This window comes from Poecilia latipinna, unplaced genomic scaffold, assembly GCF_001443285.1.
Source record: "Poecilia latipinna isolate Pla-1442-1.1 unplaced genomic scaffold, P_latipinna-1.0 Scaffold11, whole genome shotgun sequence".
Taxonomy (NCBI): domain Eukaryota; kingdom Metazoa; phylum Chordata; class Actinopteri; order Cyprinodontiformes; family Poeciliidae; genus Poecilia; species Poecilia latipinna.
In genome coordinates, this window is record NW_015112627.1 from 832439 (window position 1) to 837416 (window position 4978).

The window sequence follows — 4978 nt, forward strand, 5'->3', positions numbered from 1 at the left end:
TTTTTTTACTGAGCTGTACTTTGTTTTCAATACATAATTACGTTGTTCTCAAGTGAAAAAGAGTAAATATGAAACATCAAACTTGTCTTGGTATTTTGATCATGTGGCTTCAAGAATGTGAACCAGTGTGAACCAACATCACAAAGCATGTGCGAGCTGTTGCTGTGTCTTTCTTTCTTTTTGGCAGTTTTCTTGTCCTGGCAGCTGATGTGGGAGTTCACGCTGTGAATACAATAAGTCATAATCTCAGCGACAGCCTCAAAAAATGAGTCATCCATTAAACCGCATGTAGATTTTCAGCGTAGGCATCAGGCTTAAAGTATGGTCCTCCTCCGATACAGTAAAACCAAATCGGGGGTAATTGATGTGTCAATCATTGTGTTAATTCATGCAAGCACCAGTCTGGGTGCAAACTAAGATCTAATTGTGTTACCCATAAACATGCAAAGGCTAAGATGGCTATATTTTCTCCTCTGGATCGACAACTTTTGTTATTTACTGTGTTATCAGTGGAGTATAAACCCGACAGGTGTAATTGTCCGACTTACCACAAGGTGGAACTGTTAGCAAAGACTCCACTTTCAGAACGCCGGTCTCTTTGTTAATGGCCTCTTGGTTTCATAATGTGAGTGACACGGTGGGATTCATGTCGAAAGTCAAGCCACTTGAATTCTCATTAGCCTGATATTGCTATCTTAACAAATTGATTTCGTCCTCGCCTCCCTCCACCATCTGGGGTGGTGATGGGACCGGACAGCTGGGGGGAGACATTTACAGAGTGGTCTTCAGATACTCCAACTTCACAGCCATTCATCTTAATTCTTCCTAATTGTGGAAGGTGTGTATTTCAGCGTGAAAGTGTGTGTGTGTGTGTGTGTGTGTGTGTGTGAGTGTGTGTGTGTTTGCACGTGGAGTTGGAGCAACTCTTGCGAAATTTATAGAGAGAGAGCCCCTTTTAGAGAGAAGGCACCGACATTGATCCATGCAGATATTACATCATTTATCTTTTCACGTTGGCTATATCTGCTGTAGTTATTGCTTGGCTCTGCTCCCTGTCAGCTGTCACAGCATTCCTGCGCTTTTCGTCTCCTCCCAATCACTTTCCCCATGCCTCACATCTCTCGCTCCCTCCCTCCTCCAATCAGTAATTTTCTTTTTTTTTTCTTCTTCTCACCTGAAGCTCTTCATAAAATTCTTCCTGCAGATGTCTTATGAAAAGCACTCAAAAATATTTCCTGGGCTAAAAATAATTTTCCACTCCTGCCACGACTGTGGTGGAAAGTGGATTTATTGCAACAGAAATGTGAAATAACTCTTACGCGTCCTGTAAGTGCACTTGGTTGCATATAATTCCTCTTTAACGGTCCCAAGGGTGGGGAGGTGAGGACCTTTTAATAACTCCTTCCATTCACCTCCATCCTCACACGGAGGCCTCGTTGAGGGATTTAAAGTAAGAGAAGAAGAAAATGAGCGAGATGCACAAGTTTTGGAGGGAGTTGTTGAAGCTCTTCCTTTCTCGCTCTCTCTCTCTCTGGAGCAGCACTCAAGAATTTGACACATCAAGAAGCCTTTTATGGTGTCATTAGTGCAACTGTTCCACCGAGGACAAATGATTCTGTGGGTTAAGAGGAGTTAATCACCTGCCAGTCAAAGCTCAACACGCCGCCTCTGCGGATGAGCCGCTATACAAATCTCATCATATTAACAGAGCCTCAATTAAGCAGACACAGGCTGGGAGGCGCGCACAGAAACAAGAAAGTGACGGGGCGAGGAGAGCTGCGGCAGAAATAGGAGGAGACGGAGACAGCGAGCGGAGCTGGACGACTCCTGTCTGACACTAAGAAGCAGAAATGTAATGTCTTAAAAGGCCATCGCAGTCAATAAACTTCCTAATGTGCTTAAAGCAATTACAGTGTCCGGAGAGGAGAAGAGTGCATGCAGGATATTAACCTCGGTAACCCGCTCTATCTGGTTCGTAATTAAATTATCCTCACATCCTCATTCTCCAACGGATACACATGCACACACACACACACACACCCCAAGCCCCGCACTTATGCAACTAGGCGTTTCTGTGTGGTCACAGGATGTTTTGAACAGCAACTCTGCTGATGGCCTGCTTTTAAAGCGGAGACGACGAAAAACAGAAGATCGTGGATAAGAACTAAAACCTCAACTTAAAACGACGTGGATTTGAAACCTTGCAAAAGGCTATTCCTTGAACATCTACATATTGTAGTACAAACACAAACTCCAGTGCATTTTGTTGAGATTTTATTATAGTAGAGCAACACAAAGTAGCACATATATAGCACACTTGGTGGTGACAGCATCATCCTGGGGAAATTATTTTCTTAAGGAAAAGCTGTTCAGGCGTGTAAAACACTTGGGACTGCGATGGAGGGTCGCTCCACAGCAGGACAACCCGAGTAGATTAAATTATATACATGCGTCAGAATGGCCCAGTCAAAGCCCAGGCATCATCCCATTAAGAAGCTTGAAGACACTTTACCAAAAACCGTGGGAATGGGAAGAAATCTCTGTCTATAGGCATTAAACTTACCCTAAAAGCCTTGATTCTGAGAGGCTGGATGCAAATGCGTGTCACGTTTTCATATTTTTATTTAGAACAGATTTCTTATACCTCATAATTATGCTGATCTATCACAGAGCTCTTTCAGGGGTGTCTTAACAAGAAGCATCTCAGGCAGAATATGACTATTCCCAGCAAACATCCTTAAAATTAATTTTCATTTAACAATACACTTGTATTAAAAAACATCAATGAACAGATTAGTCTCAATGGCTGCATGGCATATTTTTTTTTTTTTTACCAATCTCCCTTTGTAGAGGTTGCCAAATACTGTTTTTCTTTTTTCTTTTTTTTTGTGGGCATTCCTTAGCATATATAATAATAGGTGTCCTTTAGGTTGGTTCCTTATAACACAAACCTCACGCTAAAAGTAGAAAGAAAACACAGCACTTCAGCATCATTGGAGAGAGGGCATATAATCTACTTTAACCAGGGTGGAGGGCAAGATGGTGAGTGTCAAAGAGCTAAAATTTCAGGAGCATTTTCGGAGAGCTGTTGTTGGTTTTCTTGTAAATAACTGGATGCTTGTTTTAGATTTTTAATCTTGTGCTTTCATGCTAGAGCCCTGAATGAAAGCAATAAACACTGTATGTGTAGCTACGTGAATGAAGTGACATAGAATGTAATTAGAATATTTGGGAAATATTTTGTCTCTAGTGGCAGAAAGGCATACATGTTTATGTATGCCCTTTTATGACATTGACCATAATTACATATATAAAAGCCATTCTGCTTTTTCACCTGTGTCTGCCATGTCCTTTCCCCTTTGCTGCTTTCTGCAGCCTTGGGGTCAGTAAATCTTTCTGACATTTGACTCAACTTCTCTATTTTCTTCTTCTTCCCTCCCTCCTTCTCCTTAAGTTATGCGTGTTTCAGTTTAAATGTGTCAGTAAAATTAATAAGCTCTCAAAGCTGATTTAATGGCATTTAATAGTTGTCAAGCTGAATGTTTTTTGAAGGGGCGAAGGGAAATCTTGACACTCAGACCCTAATTATTGCTTCTGAAAATAACTACCACCCTTAAGCAAAGTGCAGGGGCCTCCCGACGGACGCTCATCAGCATCTGGGGCAGCTTTTGTGGCGGGGATGGGCAGCGTGCTAATTCTCAGCTCCTGGGTTTTGTCTCTTCTTCTGGTCGGGTCTATGTCGTCAAATAATGTTTTCTGACCTTGCCAATTCTAAAGTCACAATCTTGGTTTAAAAGCTGCAAAGTATAAGTTTGATTGTTCCTGTCTTTTCGTTGTGCGTGTCTGTTCGAGTGAGCGATGTGGGTATTATTTTTCCAGGTGTGGATTGCTTATTATGCTTAGGAGGTTTCAGCTGCTGTTGCGAGACAGTACGGAAACATAGGCTGTCTGGAAAGAAGATGCTTGCCCATCAGGAGACTATCAATGACACTCACGCACCACCAAAACCGCCAACATCTGCAGATGGAAAGCAATATTTGCTTCCAGTCCATGTGAATCTCATCCATCTGCATGCATGAGTGTACAACGACACCCTCTGCATGTGGATATACTTTGCAGGTATGATTTTTACATATGAATTACAGTTCGGCACCCTGCTGTCGTTAGGTGTCATAAGGGGCAGGGAGTGCGTAAAACAAGCTGTTGGTGCATCGAACAGAGTCAGTTGCAATCCTAGCAGGAATTACACCACTTTACAACCACTTCTCACAAATCCATGTTCGTGTCCTTGAGGTGTTTGAGCCTCACGTGGTAGTGATTATTTAATAATTAATATCGAAGCCATTGAGTAGGCTTAATTTTCAAGCATAGACTGCTGCAAAATCTGAAGTGGTTTCTCAGTGTGTTAACCAGTAGAGGACGATGATATTAATCAGTACGTGTCGAGCTCTATTCATGCTTCGCTCTGCAGCGGCTGTGCGCTGTAAACTGATTACCTTCTCGAAGCATCGAGGTAAATTAGGAAGGCATAGATTTAATGAAAAGTATAGTTGTGTTGTCCTGATGTAATTCACACAAGAATCTTAATCATATTGAGGAAGATGTTATCTTTCTTCCAGCTTCCAGCAAGTGCAAATACGAATACCGTGTTGATCGCAGATGGCTTCGAGGGTGGACAGTAACGAAGTAGCTTTAGTATACAGTTCTTTTTTTTTTTTTTCCCCATTTTTGAGCATGGATTTAATCTTTGTCGATGCATTGCATAGGTGACACCAATTAACCTCACTGAGCCATAGGGCGTTATGACGAAGTTAATTTAAGTTGAAAGGATGCTCATGGCAATGAGGTGTCAAAAAAGGCAAGGACAAAACTAGAACGTCATTGCAGAGACTTCATATTGCCTCATGTATCAAAGGGGTTTATGGTAACACTGACGTTCCTGTAACGTGTATGCGAAAATCAGCCAGAACCCAAAACG